Source organism: Nilaparvata lugens, chromosome 9 (assembly GCF_014356525.2).
Source record: "Nilaparvata lugens isolate BPH chromosome 9, ASM1435652v1, whole genome shotgun sequence".
Taxonomy (NCBI): Eukaryota; Metazoa; Arthropoda; class Insecta; order Hemiptera; family Delphacidae; genus Nilaparvata; species Nilaparvata lugens.
In genome coordinates this window covers 10,834,761-10,854,721 of record NC_052512.1, presented here as the reverse complement: position 1 = coordinate 10,854,721, position 19,961 = coordinate 10,834,761, and the positions used below count along the sequence as shown (strand labels likewise).

Here is a 19,961-nt window from a genome sequence, read left to right as displayed (position 1 = left end):
TTCACAGAACTACTAGTTATGAAATTATTGAAAAATATAAGTTCTTGCTTGATAAAATATAATTGAGTATTTTAAACGAGAATTAACCGTTAATATTACATCAATAAACCTGTATCAGCTAACGTCTATAGAAGGCATTAACAAGATAGAGGAACGTTTTTCTCCTATTTTTCTCCACTGCCATTATAACGTGGACCTCACTATAGCCAACACTCCCTCACCAGAACAACTCGAAATAGTCAGCAAGTGAGTAAACTATCATTCATGTTAGGGGGGTAAGCACCCTCCACTCTGCCGGAGGTCAGCTCTATTACATGCCATACTTTTTGTTCGTGATCCTGGTCGCTGGTTCGAATCCCGCCGGTATGCATTAACATAGAATAGAATAGAATTTATTGTTTCTCATAAACAACAGTACAATATTACAAGAAAAAAACAAAACAAAGATATTAAGTTATTAGCCAAATTTATCAAATTCTATGGCTCAAAAATATAACAATGTAAGAATACAAAGAAATATTTCTCATTCAAACATCGCCATATGCAGTCACAATAATATAAACAAAAGTTATTAGCTACATTCTCCAGCTACTTAATGCTAAAAAAACTATTATTAAAAATCCATATTTCTTTTAAATAACGAAACAATACATAATGTAATATACTTCAATGTTACAAAATTATATTACTACTTAATTAGCCAATCATACTGTTTGGTACAAGAAACAATAATGTGTGGTACCCCTGTAATGAAAATTGTGTTGGGGTTACCAAAATTGATATTAGCAAAAAATAAGAGTGAGTCAAGCCCGATACTCACTTAATCACAAACAAATTTCTTAAAAAAAAATAACAAAAATAAATCTTGAAAAAATAAAAACATTAAGTGTCACTAGCCCAATGATCTAATCCAATTCTCAATATCAACTATGCTCATCAAAAATTGCCTGAAATATATTTTTCCAATAAATGTTTTGACCTCAAATTTTCCTTAGTTGGATTAATTTTATTCGACATTTTTATAGCTAAGTATTCAAATAATTTTTTATATGCCTCTGTGCTTTGGTATCTCAGTTGTCTGGGTATTCCGCAATCTTTGAGAATATATATTAATTTTACTCACTGAATTACCACTTCTCAAATAGAAAGCCCTCATTACACGAAATACATATAGATGTCTTAAAGGAAACACAAGCAGTTGAGAAAAAAGAGGTTGAGCATGTTTTCAACTTCCTTTGAACAGCATTACTCTACTAACTTTTTTTTGTGTAATAAACAGTGGTCTCACAGATGAATAATAAGTACCTCCCCACAATGTAGCCCCCCATACTGCAATTTAGAGTTTACTAATGCATAGTAAACTCTGATCATCTTATCAAATCACCCACGCACAATCTAAAAGCACAAATGAGCATCATCTGCAATAAACAATAAAATTAAAAAGCATCATTACTTACTATTAAAACAATACTGACAGTTTCAAGTAAATTTCGCTTCCTGAATTTCCCCACATTTTCAGTAAGTTATTTATGCCCGGTTGCAGAGTCGTCACATAAAGTTAAAATCAGGTAGGCCTATTCAACTTATTCATGAAGCCATAACTCCACTTCTCGTTGCACAGATGTCAACATAAACTATAGCTCCCATAAAACTAAAAATGCCCAACTAAACACATGATTTCGTTGCACAATCGTCAAAGAGAACCTATTTATGTCTCCAATAGCTAAAAACGGTCATTTAAGTGATGGGCCCGAAGTCGTGCTGTTAAATCCAATATCTACTCCCGCCAAATGCATTTTAGAGGTTGTGATAGCTTTTTTTGGAAGATATTTATGAAAAACCATCTCTAATATTGTCGCTAAATATGGTGAGAAATCTCGCCAAAAGCCAAGATTCGCCATATTATGGTTTATCAATTTCATGTGAGGTCTTTTAGGTCTGTTGACAGTGATGTCGATTGAAACTTTCCCCGATGCCAAAATATTGATTGGATAGAAGCATGTACGGAAATGTACGGAAAAAAGTGAATAGAGCTGCAGTGTGACTTATGTGTGATGCTAATTCGAGTTATAGCTAAATGGGCATTGAAGGAATTAAAATTATTCTTATTTTCAAGCCCACGTGAGATTTTAACTCGGAATTGAAAGTGCGAGGGTGATTTGATGAGATGATCAACGTCCATGCCTACCGGCGGGATTCGAACCCGTGACCAGGTAGCGCTATCAGACTATGTAATGCCATAGTCGTCTTGGCTATCCTGGCCGGCAGAATAGAGATTATTTCGAATCGGTTTCTCTTCCGAATTCACATATCTAAAATAGCCTAGTCCAAGTGAGGTTTAAACAAAAATTCACAGTGGACATATAAACATCTGGACAGAAATTGCTCGATTAATAGTATAGGATTAACAAATAATTATTCTATCAACGAAACATAACTCGATAATGTACTGAGTGATACAGTAGTGTCATAAGAAACAGTAACAGTAACATAAGAAACATACAGTAGTTATAAGAAACAAACTTTAGAAGTATGGTCTCACAAGGTGTCAAATTATCAGTTATATATACGATAACCGAAAAACTTCTATAAAAGAAACAATCTTGGGTTCTTCCAAGAAAATATGAAAATTGTTTTTGCTTAAAAAAACAGACTGGACAAATTTGACTTTGAGAGATTGAATCTGGCTAGGAAAACAGTACAGTATAAAATTAGGTTAGGGAAAGCTCATCATCCATTCCTATAAATGTGGTTGATAAATCATACGTTGTGCTTATTTTCATTTATGATAACTATTATTCTCTGCTAAAATATCCATCGACTGTTGAACAATAAGTGAGCTTTAAGTTGAATAATAATTATTCTCATTATCGAATAATTTCTATTTCAGGAGGTGGAATCGTTGGAACTGGAGACTGCCCAAGGATATTGACTTTGGCTGAGAAGAGAATAGAATATATGAGATTAGGTAAGCTTTCCCATTTCTATACTTACTTACTTACCAATTAGGTATATGATATATTTTTTTCTCTTTATTTTTTCTTATCTACAATCCATCCGTTCCATATCCAGATTTTACCTAAGCCTTATATAATAGTATATTTCGCACCTAGGGTCGAAAATGTACGTTTTCCGGCTCGAGATCGCGGTTTTCAAGTTCGAGACGAAGTCGAGAACTTTAAGCGTTTGAGAGCCGGAAAAACATTTTTGTCCGTGTTGCGAACGGTATTTTTCGCCACACCAAAAAAAAAAAAAATAATAATAATGTTAAGTTGGCAATTTTGAAAGCAAAATTTTAAGGTTATGCTACTTTAAATCATACAATGTCAATGAGGTTATGATAGTATCATCGTATTCTATTATTCGGTATCAAAACTACAAAATAATTCATATCAAGTTATAGAAATGATCTTTATTGATAGTTTAAATACCTATTTAATTATACTAGATACATAAATACATATTAATTATAAAAAATAAGCATTATTGACAGTTAATTCTTTGTTTTTCACGTAAAATAAATTATAAAATCATTATACTTTTTATACAACAAATCTCTATTATTTTATTCTTTATTATTTAAATAGAAGTCGAATGTGCAGTTATGATTGTTTGAGAACATGAATCCTCTAGCAGATTCTACTACTTTTTTCTGAGAGGTCAAATGTACATTCAAATTGTTTGTATTTACAGTCTATTCTGATTGGTTCTCATGACATTTAATCTCAAATATTTAACAGACTTCTGTGCAATCTGGCCTTATAATACAGTATTATAAATAATACTTCCAAAATAAATAATAATTTATCCATTTATCGGATGAAATCCATTTACCAGATAAAAGCGCTTTGCGCCCGGTGCAATATCTCATGGATAAATGGATGAATCGAATTTTCATTACTATTTTGAAATAATGTGATGAAAAAAATTAATATAATTGCATGTTTCACAGTTTTGTCTCGAATTACTCAAAATATATCTAAAAAATTGATTGAAATTTAAAAAAAAGTAAGTACGGTAACTAATATAAAAATAGCTAATAAAAGTCGAAATTCATCGACAAAAAAAATGTCATTGACCGAGATTCGAACCTTGATCATGTTAATCACCGAATTATGAGTACTGATGTATTACGCCTTTACGCTCTCGGCCATTGTGTATTGTTGAACAAAGGGGCCTGACTCATAAGACTAAGAAGACACGTAATACTGTACTGTAAACTAGACTTCTAAAGTTTACTTCACTCCTAAAAAGCGTACAACAGACTTTGGCTCATGACTTATATTATTAAAATTTCTCACAATAAAATTTTCACTCTGAATTAAGTCAGGTAACGTATCTAGGCTACTACTATAATATAGTGTATAGTGGCAAATTTGAAGCCAGATTGCCGGCATTTTCACAACAAAATATTGCTCTGAAAATAGTTAAATCATAGAGAAAACATTCGAAGATTCAATCTTGAGTGGGCCTAATGTTTTCTCTATATGGTTTAATATTAAGAAATATATTATCTAACAGTTTTAATAATGAATTTCGGAAAAATTACTAGGAATTTTCAGTCAAGGATGAGTTTCACCAGTTGGCTTACCTTAAACTTCAGAACTCTGCTGTATTTTCTTATTATTATTGTTGATTGTATTGCATTAAGAAGTGGAATTCGATAATAAAAAGAAACAATAATTGTTAATAATTATTATTAATTTTAATATTGATACAATTATTGTACTTTGATTTCAAATTCGATTCTTCACTTTTAAATACTAGCGATACGTACCTTTCTGACAATGGACAATGCAGCCAACATTATATGTTGAGGCTATTTATAAATATTAAATTATGAAACAGTAATTTATAAAATATATTGTAGACATAATACCGCGATTCACGATACATAATTATATAGATTGTTACAGTCGTTATGAGATTATCTCTCTATGATTTGTGAGATCGGACACGATCAGCTGTTATTCAAGGTCATTTTACAGCCCTAGGGCCGTAAAGTTTTACCGGCCTGGTCGGAAAACAATCACTTTCGGCCTCCATATGACGCACGTAAACCAGCTCATTACATCCAAGTGTGGCGAAAACACATTTCTATTTCATATAGCCTTACATTATATGAGAGAGAGCAGAGGCAATGTAGGTTCAGATGAGTTTGGCCATTTAAAGTGCGAATACTTTAATGAGCATGATGATGTGAGACAGTTTTATGAGGGAGAAGGGGCGAATAGTCTAAAAATAATTCACTTTAATATACGAAGCTATCATAAGAACATAGACGAGAGTAGGTATGATTAGTGGGGATAGACCGGTTTTTTTGTGCAATTACCCCCCCTACCTCCTCCCCCACCCCCCCGAGTTTGTGCAAATTCCCCCTCCCCCACTCCCTCTCCCTCTCCTTCTCCTTCTCCCTCTCCCTCTCCTTCTCCTTCTCCCTCTCCCTCTCCTTCTCCCTCTCCCTCTCCCTCTCCCTCTCCCTCTCCTTATCTTATCTCCCCTCTCCCTTTTTGGAGGAAAAATTCCCTACTGTCAAATTAAAGTGAATCCATATTTCTACATCTAATGCTATACTGTCAAATTAAAGTGAATCCATATTTCTACATCTAATGCTATACTGACAGATTAAAGTGAATCCATATTTCTACATCTAATGCTATACTGTCAAATTAAAGTGAATGCTAGATGAGGGAAAAAATAATTTCCCTTTGAGGGAAAAAATTCTCTACTGTCAAATTAAAGTGAATCTGTTACATCTTTATACTGACAGATTAAAGTGAATCCATATTTCTACATCTAATGCTATACTGTCAAATTAAAGTGATTGCAAATTAATACATCTAATAACTCATACTGTATCTACTGTCAAATTAAAGTGAATCTGTTACATCTTTATACTGAGTGAATCTGTTACATCTTTATACTGTAAAATTATAAAGTGATTGCAAATTGAATAATTCGGAGGGTACGAGAGAGAGAGAGTGATACACCCATCGTTTCTCTGTCTCTCGCATAAGCTTAAAGATTGTGCAAACTACTAGGTGGAAAAAAACAGATGGCTCAAAAACAGATGGCCCCATGCGTTATCTCCTATTCTCGCTTACTTGCACCATATCTACTGCTTTTTCCTCTATTACGAAAGCCATGTGAAAGAGAAATCAGTCGTGAGTTCCTTTTTAATCCCGCCTTCCTATACTGCCAGTTGAAGTGAATCCATATTATTCACTTTATATGTCACTTTATATGTGGCTTGCACCCAACTCGAGCCTCCTGGCACGTTGACGCTTTTCCTCAAAAGCCATGTGAAAGAGAAATCAGTCGTGAGTTCCTTTTTAATCCGTCATTTGTATACTGTACTAGTGAAACCATTTATGCTTCTCTCCACGCAGCGATCTCTGCATTACGAATGCCGAGTAAAGGAGAGAAATCATGTCGTTCTCCCCTTTGATCGTCGTACGCTACTGCCAGTTTAAGTGAATCCATCATCCACCTCAGCAGCTATGCCTTAGTACATCGCTTCTCACAAGTAGCAGTTTGAGATTGCCAGATGGCCCCATGCGTTATCTCCTATTCTCAAATCACCATATTTCTAAATTCCTTTTTGCTATTATCAACAACGAAATAAGCTATTTTGAACCATCTCTTATCACTGAAAATCCAATGTTCCCGGTTCACACACCTAGCAATGAGATTTCGCTACAACTCTTCACATTCCTGCAATATCAATTATAATTATTCCACTGTCACCAATCTTTAATACTGCTGGCTTTTCTATGATTGAGATAACTACGATAATAAATACAATTGCTGTAGATTGAAGATTCCTACAGCATTCCCTGTTATGACATTTATGACATGTTCTGTATTTTATTTTACTGAGTAGGCTCAATCCAGAAATTACTTGAACAGAAATAAACGAGTTACGATTTTACTTCTCAACAACCATTAATGATAATGTAGATGACAAGATTTTTTAACAACAGAGTTTTAGCTGGTTCTATCTAGTTTTCAAACCCTGTGTCAACGCTACATAAATTCGTTCAAGAAAATATTTATCGTAACTACATTAATGCATCAAACTCTCAAGAGACCGATGCATTTTTTCAACATCGAGTTCAATGCATTACTTTCAAGTATAAATAAAAGTGCCTATAGGCTCCTGACAAGAGACAACTATTATTTGATAAATTAATATCATTGATGTCACCAAAATTGTGCATCAGAGTTGAAGCAAAATTAGATGAAGTTGCACTGATGTAAAGATGTAAAAGTACTTGAAGGTGATTGTTAAAAATGAAAAGCAAGTAGATTATTTGAGTAACAAATTAAGACTGGTAGTAATATATGGAAGCAGATTTAGACAGAACTTTTTTCTATCAAAGGAAAAATGAAAGCTATTGATTATAGTTATATTTGAGTAATTATGCAAGTAGGTATTTAGATAAGTGTAAGACACATGTAAAGACAACCTTGATGTATCCCTTCCAAGTCAAATGAACGTCGTGATTCAGATTAAGTTGGTGAAAGCACAAGTGGCTATTGTTGAGAGAAGCAAAGCGATTATTTGATTTCAGGTGATATGCATATCTAGCTAGAACTAGTTTTTTTTTTTTTTTTTTTTTTTTTTGAAAACCACAGAGACATTCGGGGAACAGCAACTAGCAGAATTTTAAAATACAAATTTGAGAGAGAGAAACTCTCTTCGATCATAGTGACTTGTGATCACAATCCCTTACACTTGGGAGATTTGTCTATCAAGAGGAATAATTGTCTCAAATGCTATAAGGACATAGATTCTCTATCAATTGAGTTTCTGTCACAAGCAAGGAAAAACTTTTATGGAATACTGTAATAACACCGCATGCTGGAAAATTAAGATTACAATATGAAAAGTAAGATTCAAGCAATCTTTTTGGTACGAATTTTTTTGTTGTTAGCATCCTTTGTTAAACAATAAATACGTGTAGAGATTTGGTTAGTTATGAGTTAGTTCTATGTCTAGTTAGATGTACACTTTCAACATGAATTAGATTACAGTTCTCCAGATAAGTATGAATAGCTTTTTTCATCTCACTACTCTCAACCCACAAAGTTAGAGTGAAAAAACACTATAATTTCATTGGCTTCAGCTGTTGTGCAATATTCTCACTCACAGTGTTGGATAATTTCTTCATTTTGGAGGAAAGTGTGATATTTCATAGTTTCTCAAGAAAGACTTTGAGAAGAATAGATTTATAAAATTAGAATCAAGCTGGGTGAAAAGATTCATGCATGAGGAAAGAGATACTGATGTAATAGTCAAGTGACTTATTTAGAAAATAGCATTGCTAACACTTTGAACTTACACCTCATGAAAACAAAAGCATATAGTTTTGACAAACAAACAGCAACTTTATTTTCTAAAATTGAATTTGAACTATACGATACTTTGCTTGTTGCTGACACGGGTTAGAATCATTGTTACAAATCCATATAAACGCCTGTGTATACTGAAAAAACAGAACACCAGTCTCTCCTTGTTTTAACTGTTATTTATTCTTCACTTGTCGTTTTCACTCAGCTAACAAATAATATTAGTTGAATGACATATAACCTATAGGAAAATTTCAATGCAAAACCTGCGGATTACCGAATCTTGAATGATTTTGCTTCTTCCTTTATCAGAAATATTAGGAAAACTATACATTTATGTTGACTCAGTGCATAAATTCAACCTTGAATATGCAAGTATATTATCTGAAAGATTACAGAAACATGATACATAACAAATAGACAGAAAACTTTTCTGTGTAATAACAAATATTACTAGTCTATTACTCACAGCCTTTGCTCCAAAATCCACTCAACTGAACATCTAAAACTGAGTTTTTTTTTCATCATGATAACATGAGAAGCAGAGTTAGAGTGGAGGATAAGAGAAGGAGAGTGAGAAGGAGGAGCACACAGCAAATCAAAGGTTAGTTATTTGATGAAACTATTTGATAAATTATACTAATAGATCTGTTCACATTACAAGAGTTGGAAATTACTGATTCAGTTAATAGTTATTACTTGCATATTAACTTGTTGAATCACTGTTTGATTCTGTAATATGAGATTCCATGTACTGGTAAAACACAACAAGAAACTCTCTCATATGCAAGTGTAGTGAGAGTCAACCTTGGAAGATATGCTCAAATTATTCTCTCAGTCAGATCTTACTTCAGACAGCTTCAGCATCATGAATCTCTAAGATATAAGAACCCAATTCAACTTATACTGACAGATTAAAGTGAATCAATCCCAGTCTAGTATAGATAAGAAACTCTTTTGTAGATGTGCTAAAACCCTATTACTCTTTAAGTTTCTCGTTCTAGAGTTAGTTGCAAGGATGTTTTCAAATATTCTTTCCAAATTCATGTTAATGCATAACAATATTAGCTACAACTATTGACAACTGCTTTTTTCATATCATATGCACTTCAAAAAATATTTTCTCAGTCTATATTATGTAAATTCATTTATAATTGTATATAAGTGTAAAAAACCAGTATATATTGTAATCTACACAAATAAAGCATTCTCTCATTAGCTTTATTTATTTATTTATTAGATAAAGCAAACAATACAATAGTTGGAAAAGAAAAACAGGCTATTGCCCAAAACTTCTTCAATTTCCTGATTTTGTCACAAATCGTTCAAATATTATGTTCACTTCAATTTCAACATCAAATCTTCAATCTGAAACTATGAATCAGAATAAAACAAGAGTTTCAAATTTAGATAAATTGATAATGAACTTGCGTTAAAACAAAAACTTCAAATATTCATACTGTTTTTGTTAAGAAGTTTGATGAAACTTCTATAGCAATGATTAAACCTTTCCTTGTCTGTATGACATCTCAAGTAATTGAAGCATTTAATTTGTTACAAAATTTGGTTCTCAAGCACTATCTCAGATCTATCTAGTGACTTTCCTTTAAACGCTATGAGCTTGAATTTTTCTTTCATCATGTCAAAGTCCATACCAATCCTATTGAAATAAGTAAATGTGCTTAAATTTTAAACCATTTTCAGCAAATACTAATTAATAAGAGATTTGTTTTTCCCCCAGCACTGGGAGATATAATTAACATTCTTGCATTGTGAGGTAGTAGCTCTCCATTTTTACAAAATGCAGGCTTTTCTTTATTTGTAATTAATTTATCAAAGTTAACAATTGGTAATTGACTCATGATTACAAACGTACAGAACGTGATCTGATAAGGTACTGAAAATTTTTACAATAGTTAGAACAAAGCCACTGGTATTTAGAACAATGACCAAGGGCATGATGACGCTACATGTATAGAGAGGCGTTTCCCAGAGATTGGAATGCAGGCCAACACTCTCCACCTCCTCTCCTCCTCATCATCAAACAGATTATGGATGTTCAAAAGATTCTTATATTACGAAATGAGACCAATGTTTGATGAGGAGCTATTATATTTTCAACGAAGTACATCATGATATTTACACTGAATGGAATGTATTTACAATAGATTATTTACAATAAATGTACATGATATTTACATAGATTATTTACAATAAATGTACATGATATTTACAATAGATTACAAAAGATTATTTTTCATCTAATAGTTGATCTTTACTAGGCGTTGAAAACCCAATCCATTTCACTAACAGTCCTTTTTTATCACGTTTTAATATGTTTTCAATCAAATACACCTGTCTCTCCGTTTCGTTTAATTGCGTTTTTTTTTTAATTTCTTCTGCATTAAACCTACCACTAATTACTCTCCGTTTAGATCTTGCAAGCTATACGTTACAGGTTGAGAAGGAAATATAGAGTGTAATCAGACTAAACGCCTTCATATATTATTCTAACTTACACATACCTTTACAACTAGAGTAGCTTGGTTTATTCAATAAATCAACAATCATAGAATGAGAAACATTATACAGCATTTATTTTTGATAATTCTTTACATAATTCATTAAATATGGTATGCAATAATCAAAAATTTGTACAATATCGTCTTTATTTTTCAAACTTTTGTCAATAGTTATAATAATTTTGCATTTATTTATTCCTAACTTACAACTAATACATTTATTCCTTAAACCTCTACAAGTATTACAATTAATTTTCACATTCAAAGCTTTTAGTATTTAATAGTTTTATTCTCTCCTCAATAACGAGTTCATCATAATCTCTGTAAAAAAGTTAAAGTTTGTACAACATCGCTGATTCGCCACACATTTTCATAATTTCAAATGTAAATCTTACACTATCAATGTTTTTATCTGTAACCTATCATCAATGAAATAATACATTCGAATATTCAACCAACCTAATGAATTACAATAGCAAATTCAGGAATTTCCTTTAATTGCGTCTTCGATGTCTATCACTATATTCTTATTTATAATATAACATACGCTTATATGTTCTGACTTCTGTTCTTCACTTTTACAGGTTTTATAAATGTTAAATATTCCTCAAACGTTAGTCCTTCTTTTCCGAAATTATTCAATTCTAATATTGTTTTGTCAATAAGTTCGAAATAACAACATCTATTTTTTATCGATTTATTCGAAAAATAGTTCTTATCAAATGAAATGAATCCATCTCCAATCTGAAATTAAACAGATATGCTATCAATCTTGTTCTAAGCCTGTCTCATCTGAAAATCTGAAAAAAAAATTCCAGATAAGTTCATTTAATTGTTCTTCTGTTAAAGTTTATTTTCTCGTTATAACCTTCTTAATTTTATCGATAGACTCTAAGATGTGCACAATCACATCTGCATGAGCCTGGGATATCGCCATCCCCCAGAATTTATCATATGATGTACCATATCCAAAGTTGTTGACCTAGATGAGTTGGGTCTTGTAGCAACAGGTAACTTGATACCACAAGTCTTAAGAAAACGGGCAAACATAACTTGTAAGCTTCCTCCATACCCTGTTAAAGAGATACAACCCTTGTCTCCTATCTCAGTGCTATCAGCCAAGAAGCGTAAGCTAGTACTGGATGAAATTGATCTAAAACGGAGGAAAATTGAGTTTTTTGAAGCCACACAGTCATTTAGGGAACAGCATAAGCAGCTAGAAGAATTTGAGGAAGAAATAGAAAATTTGAGAGAGGAACTTGGGCCATATTCCATTCACATTGGCGAAATTTTGAGCCTAGTGGAGTTTATAATGTGACTGCATTTACTGTGAATAATACTGGGAAATTCCCATATGTAGGTGTACTAGGGGAGAAAGATGGTTTGAAAAACGTTTACTTTGTAAAGGGCTCCCATAAAAATGTTTCATTAATGCATACAAAGCTATCGAAACTCTCAAGAAAGAGGGTATTTTGTAATCCCTTACACTGACAAAAAGAAATTATTTGTCTACCAAGGGAAGAGAAAATTTGTGTAATTACAGTCAATGGTATGTCAAGCTATAATGGACATACATTCCTAGAATAGAATCAGTTAAGTTTCTCCCAGATGTTTGGAAAAACTTGGAAGACACTCCTTCACACAAAAAGAAGTGGAGCAGTATAATAACATCACAATGCTGGAAATTAAAGGGAAAGTAAAAGTAGGACAGTGTAAAAGATTGGAAGAGTTACCACAAGGTATAGAGTTAGTCATTATTGCAATAAAAGAAGTGTACAATAGAAACAATACTCGGTATATCCTACAGTTTGAAAATGTGGAAGCATTGTATGTCTCAAACTATTGGTTAGAGGAAGAATTTGAAAAGCCGAACATAGATTTGAATTATAAAATAAGAATCAAGCTAGATGTTTTTAAATATACACCCAGTAGGAATAAGGAAAGAGTTACTTTCTGTATTTGATTTGGCCATAGATATGCTTTGATGTATGTATAATAATTTAAAAATAAAGAAATTATTGTGACATTGACTGTTGACATTTACCTCTCACCCCTTCTCCTGATTCCTCTCTCATTTTTTCTTTCCTGCTAAACAAGTGGAGGAGAGAGGAGGAGAACAAAGGACAATTTTTGTCCTCGGAGAGAGAGGAAAATTGTGCTCGGAGGAGAACAATTGTCCTCCGAGGAGAGGTTTGTCCTCGGAGGAGAGGAGGAGGAGAAAAATTAAGTAAAAATGAACTTACATGTGTTGATTTGACGAAATGAAATAATCGGATATGCTTCTCTCAGCTCCTCGACTCGGTTCAGGTATTGTTCAACTCAGTAGCTCCTCGCCTATGATTTTCTCGATGCAGGTAAGTTCCCTCACGAGAGCACAACTGCTTATGAGACCGAGTTGTGAGGTGAGAAAATGCTGTGAAAAACAATGAAATATTAATAACTGTAACATAAATATATATATTATAAATCAATTTAGTGTTATTTCACAAAAATATGAGAATATAACAAAAATTTTCACTTACAATCAAATGTTATCGTCGAGCTAAACCTCTGGGGAGTATCGGCAGTGTTCGCCAATTGTGATACACGCCTCCTTTGTGTTTCTATCTCACTCGTACAAGCCTGCAACAGACAGAGAAACGACTTGCTATATAATCGCTTTCTCAGTGGAAAATCATCATTCACGTTAGAGAGCTATTAGTACGCGCTAAAATTCTCGACACTTTCAAAACACCATGGACAAGTCACACCGTGCATCCTTCAACTCCAACTCCAACTCCTCGCAAATGTTCATCTTGCCAGACAGCCCGCCTCCGGAGAGGGAGCTGAACTACTGGGAACAGCAGAAGCAGCAGAAGAAGAAGCAGCAGAAAAGCCTCAGCTCAGCTGCCACCTCTGCTGCTACAGCTGTTGCCTCCACCTCTGGCGCCTCCTCAGATCCCTTGAAGAAACAAGGGATCTTCGTACGTGAGGAGGAGGATTCCTCCATCATCATCCCAGACAGCAGCCCTCTCCCGCGAGCTACTTGGGCACCATGCCGAGCGGCCCTCACATTGGTACCCGCCCCCAAGCAGTCAGTGAAGCGGAGGTTGTTTGTCGACGAGGATGAGGAGCCCAACGTCCTCACTCAATCAAAGGTTAGCATACAAAAAATTATTATTATTGTAATGTACACAAAAGATTTTATAATCTATGAATCTATAATCGATAAAATCTTTTGTGTACATTACTACAAGTCTCTATATGTTTACTCGAATAAATATGAAATTACTGTGAGCAAAGACTGAGCTTGACTTCTAATTGTGCTATCAAAACAATCCGAACACAGATAAATTCACATGATGGTTGTATTGTTTAAAACATGTTTACTAAATATGTTGCATGAAACATTCCTACTGAAACAATTGAATTGGAGAATTACATACTATTACTATATATGAAAAATCAAATCATATGTTGTTTGAGTGTGAAACAAAAATTGCATGATTAATGAAAGGTGAAATATTTATGTTTTCTGCAATCATTTATGTTGATTGTAATGAAGTGAAAAATTTTTTCCGATATTGAGAGTTATGTCAGAGAATTTCCAAGTTATTACTCACATTTTTGAGTAGTGAATCTGTTGAGCGCAAGATCACTCTCTCATGTCAGAGAATTTGCGAGTTATTAGTCACAGTTTTGAGTAGTGAATCTGTTGAGCGCAAGATCTCTCTCTTGTATGATTTATAACCTGAAACAAATAAGAGTCTAATGAAATATTTTTCAACAGAAACGTGCGGTGGAAGAGGATGAGGAGGACAGCTCCATAATGACGCTGTTACAGCAGGAGGAGGATGAATTCTCCCGAGGAGCACTTCCTCACTGTCATCAATAGGTACGCCCCGAAACCCTGGACTCCTCTAAGAGAGTTGATGGAGGGTACGCCTTACCCTATTGAGGACGTGAGGGAGGTCTGCAATCAACATGGACGTCGCGTGGTGCTCAAGATCCGGCTGTCAGGTCAGAGAACAACAGATGTTTACATACCTGAACGTTTCACGCTGATCTTGACCCCCAAAGACATCCAAAATTTTAAAAGTAAATGTAAATCATTGTTACTGTTTGTCAAACATATTAATCAGTACATGACCGACATCAACATTGTCAAAATGCATAAAATTAAATCATGATAATTATATTACCATTAACATTTTATGAATTTTATTATTACTTATTTTGTTAATAATCTTGTAACAAATTTTCGGACTTGACATTGCATCGCCTTTTGGCATATATTTTCGGACTTGACATTGCATCGCCTTTCGGCATATATTTTCGGACTTGACATTACATCGCCTTTCGGCAATATAACCTATATCTTGTAAATCACAATTTCAAGTATTGTGTTATTTAGTTTTGGCACAAGCCATTACATATTGTGTTTCGCCTTTCGGCAATATAACCTATATCTTGTAAATCACAATTTTAAGTATTGTGTTATTTAGTTTTGGCACAAGCCATTACATATTTTGTTTCGCCTTTCGGCATTATAACCTATATCTTGTAAATCACAATTCAAGTATTGTGTTATTTAGTTTTGGCACAAGCCATTACATATATTTTCATTATAATCTATAATTTTCAAGTATTGTGTTTCCTCCACTTCACTCAGCTGAGGTTGTATGAATCTATAATTTACAAGTTTTGTGTTAAGGTGACAATTGCATCGCCTATCAGCATATACATAACTACTTTGTTTTAAAACATTTATTTGTTAACCACATAATTTACTTGTTATATATCAATAAAAAAATAGTATATTACTTTTAGGTTTCAGTTAACATTTTATGAATTTACGATATTATTACTTTTAAAATGAAAATCATTTATTAATGCAAATAATGCAATTTGATAATGCAAATCATTGTTACTGTTTGTAACATATTAATCAGTGCATGACTGACATAAACATTGTTAAAATGCATAAAATTAAATCATGATAATTATATTACCAGTTAACATTTTATGAATTTTATTATTATAAGTTATTTTGTTAATAATCTTGTAACAAATTTTCGGACTTGACATTACATCGCCTTTCGGCATTATAACCTATATCTTGTAAATCACAATTTTCAAGTATTGTGTTATTTAGTTTTGGCACAAGCCATTACATATATTTTCATTATAATCTATAATTTTCAAGTATTGTGTTAAGGTGACAATTGCATCGCCTATCAGCATATACATAACCTACTTTGTTAACCGCATAATTTACTTGTTATATATCAATAAAAAATAGTATGTTATTCTATAAAAAGTTTCACTCACCTATCACACTAGTATACGTGTAGAGAACTCAATCACTCACTCTCCAAGTTGCATTGAGTGATAAGAAAATTAAAATGTGTTTATAGAATGAAGTGTGTACGCACGCGCAAGCATGCGCATGAGCTGACAACATCGGCCGATCGCTCACTGTGTCAAGGTCGGCTCAACGCTCTGCCTTCCTTGTTGTGAAGTGAGGCCGTTGGCCTGCCACATCTGGTGTGATGCATTTCATTCATTCACGACCTTCACAAGGTCTTGTTGTGAATGTTGAGTGTTGCCCCCACACAATCTGGCTGGATTGGCATTCCATTCATCTTATCAATATTTTGTGTTTGACTTTTTCACATCAGCTATTTGAAATGAATTTTGAAAATTCATTTCAAATAGATGATCTGAATAGAGAATTCAAAGTATTATTCCAAATTAATAGAAAATTCCATTTTTTTTTTAGATTAAGTTAGTGTAATGATTAATTAATTAACTTTAGTTAATGTTCGAGCATTGAGTTGAAAGGTAATGAAAATATTGAATGTTGAGAACACTCTTTGTGCATGTTGATATTCTTCGCGTGTCAGAGGTGTGTCCGTTAAATCATTATGAAAACATTCTATTGGAGGAAGTTCTTTCCATGTACTTTCTTTCCCCAACTTCTTTTCCATGTCTGTACTTTCTACCAATTACGCACCAATACTTCAAGGATTCAGACATAAACTTGTAGGAATCTAAAATTTAATTTTGCCTACCGAAAGTGTCAAAAATCTCTCTGACGTATTCGCGATGCAGGAAATTTCTTTTTTACATTTACCGAGCGATTTCAGAATAAAATGCGAATCAAAACCGGAGAAATTATGAAAATAACATGATATGTACTCCGGAGTACGTGCTGTTAAATTGAGAAGTTCAGTAATTTGTTGATAGAGTGCATCACTGCATGCAATATTATATAAGGTGTGTACTGCGCCAAATGTAAGCCATTATCAGTTTTACCTTTGAACAGGAATCATGTCCTATTCTTTGTGTTCTGATATTTTGGACAAGCCACAAACTCGCTCTATTGGTATCCAGTGTGATCTTGATTCTGATATTTTGGACAAAGCTCAAACTCAGTCGTCGGTACTTTACGATATTGAATCAACAAGTTTCTATTATGAACCAAGGAGAAGCAGTACACCAATCCAGAAGTCGGGAGAGGAGGGGGAAGAGGAGGTGGAGGAGCAGAAACGTGAGGAGGAACAGAAACGTGAAGAGAACAGAAAGGAGTGGACGACAAGCAGACACCTACGAAAATTGCTACGGTTGATCTTCACTGGTTTAAACAAACTTGTAATCAAATTATTGTGAAAGAACTTGCTATCGTTGACGAGTGCAATAATTATGCTGTATTCCATTTCAAATCCATTTGCAAAGATGGAATTGAGCGCAAAATTGTATAACGATGTAACATGGCTGGAACGTAACTATCATAAATAAAATGGGAAGATGGAGATTTAGAATACAGTGACTCATTAATACGTGATTACCTTGCAGGTTATGAGAAAATTTTCACAAAAGGAACTGAGAAAGCAAAGTTTTTGAGAAGATTGCATTCTAACGTACCCACATGCATACCGGAGGACTTTCTCAAGCCTGATTTCAGCTTTTTCACCACTTCGTGGTGTTATGATGCATGTAAGATACATAAATATAGACCCGATGGAAGATGTGCTTTATTCTCTGCTCAACATTATAATTCTTTGCTGTTTAAAAATATGTATCAAACAAATAATTTCTTGTGCGAAAACAATCGAATGCAAAGTATGAAATTGGCACCGATGTATACGAATGCACAGAAAAGAAACTTTGCACGTTATGGATTCTTCTACAACGGAAAGGAATTACAGTGTGTTTATTGCTTGCATGCATTGAGATTGCATAAAGCTCGCACGTGTTGTCTGTCTACAATTAGATACGCCCCCCTCAGAGACAACTGTGTTACAGCTAAGTGCACATTCCTACCTTATCAATTTTATTGTTCATAACTTAATCGAGGTCATGCAGTGTTTTAGCTTTGCAAAATTCAAAAAATTAACTCGCCTCTGGATGAACTTTGGAAATGCTTGTATGACATTGCAGATAAAAAATGTAAAAGATCAACTTAGATCATTGGGCTCTCTCTGTTAAGACATCAATAGAGCTTGAGTATGTTCCCTCCAAGTGATATAGGTCTGAGGATATCTATAGCCATTTTTGGATGCTTGTTCATACTAAATTATATAGATATTCTCGGAGAACACACTTACCAAAAAAAGTAACGCCTGCGGTTTGTACAGCACATAGAAAATTTCAATATAAATATTATTGATTGAACATTTTTCTTAACTGTCGGGTGGAAAGCAAACCAATTATTTGCAATTTTACAGTATAAGTTATTAGATGGATTCACTTTAATCTGACAGTATAAGTTATTAGATGGATTCACTTTAATCTGATAGTAGAAAGGGAAATTATTTTTTCCTCAGGGAAATTATTTTTTCCCTCACATTTTCCAATTTTATCTGAGATTTTCGAACTGCTTGATATACTAGATACAGGCCATCTACATTATTGTAGTGCAAATGATTTCTCAACTATTGTTACAAATTCCGATGAACTTTGGAAATGCTTGTATGACATTGCAGATAAAAAATGTAAAAGATCAACTTAGATCATTGACCTCTCTCTGTTAAGACATCAATAGAGCTGATACCCCAAGTGATATAGGTCTGAGGATATCTTAGCCATTTTTGGAATGTGTTCATACTAAATTTACTATAGATATTCTCGGAGAACACACTTACCAAAAAATAACGCCTGCGGTTTGTACGCACATAGAAAATTTCAATATAAATTTGTGAAATTTTTCTTAACTGTCGGGTGGAAAGCAAACCAATTTGAATTTGCAATCACTTTATAATTTCAGATAAAGATGTAACAGATTCACCTAAGTGTAGAAATATGGATTCACTTTAATTGACAGTAGAGAATTTTCCCTCAAAGGGAAATACTTTTGTTCCTCATGAGAAAGGGAATAACAGATTCACAGTTATAAGATGGTAACAGTCACTTTAATTTGAACAGTATGCATTAGAGTAGAAATATGGATCACTTAATTTGACAGTATAGCATTAGAGTAGAAATATGGATTCACTTTAATTTGGACGTCAGTATAGCATTAGATGTAGAAAAATGGATTCACTTTAATCTGTCAGTAGCATTAGATGTAAAAGATTCACTTTAATTTGTCAGTAGAGAATTTTTCCTCATATAGCATTCACTTTAATCTTGTCAGTATAGCATTAGATGTGAAATATGGATTCACTTTAATCTGTCAGTATAGAGAGGGAATTTTTCTCCAAAAGGGAAAATTTTGTTTTCCCTCACTTGGCAAGGGGAAGGGGGATAGATATATCTCTCTCTCTTTTCAACCCCCTCGTCCTCACTGGGAGAGGGGAGATAAGTAGGAGAGGGAGAGGGGAGGAGAGGGAGAAGGAGAGGAGAGGAGAGGAGAAGGAGAGGGAGGGGAGGGGGGAAGGAGAGGGAGGAGGGGGAGGGGGAGAGGGGGAGGGGGAATGTGACAAACTCAGGGGGGTGGTGGCGGGGGAGGGGGGGTAATTGCGCAAAAAAAAACCGGTCTATCCCCACTAATCATACTACTGACGAGCTTTGATTGTTCTGGAGAGTGAAGGTAAATTGGACCTCATGCATTGAGTGAAGCGTGGATGATAATGACAAAATTCAACACCATTTTAGAGGGATACG

The 19,961-nt window shown here is 33.8% G+C and overlaps 1 protein-coding gene and 1 long non-coding RNA gene across 2 annotated transcripts in view; one reads left to right on the top strand and one right to left on the bottom strand.

Moving 5' to 3' along the window:
- LOC111055192 (protein PFC0760c) overlaps positions 1–19,961 on the top strand; it is a 72,769-nt gene that overhangs the window by 20,792 nt on the left and 32,016 nt on the right. The gene's annotated exons all lie outside the window — the stretch shown is intronic.
- On the bottom strand, positions 15,341–16,151 carry LOC120353037. The gene is made up of 2 exons (XR_005572156.1): positions 15,966–16,151; positions 15,341–15,407 (listed from the first exon to the last, which is right to left on the bottom strand). It is a non-coding gene; the product is annotated as an uncharacterized LOC120353037 (long non-coding RNA).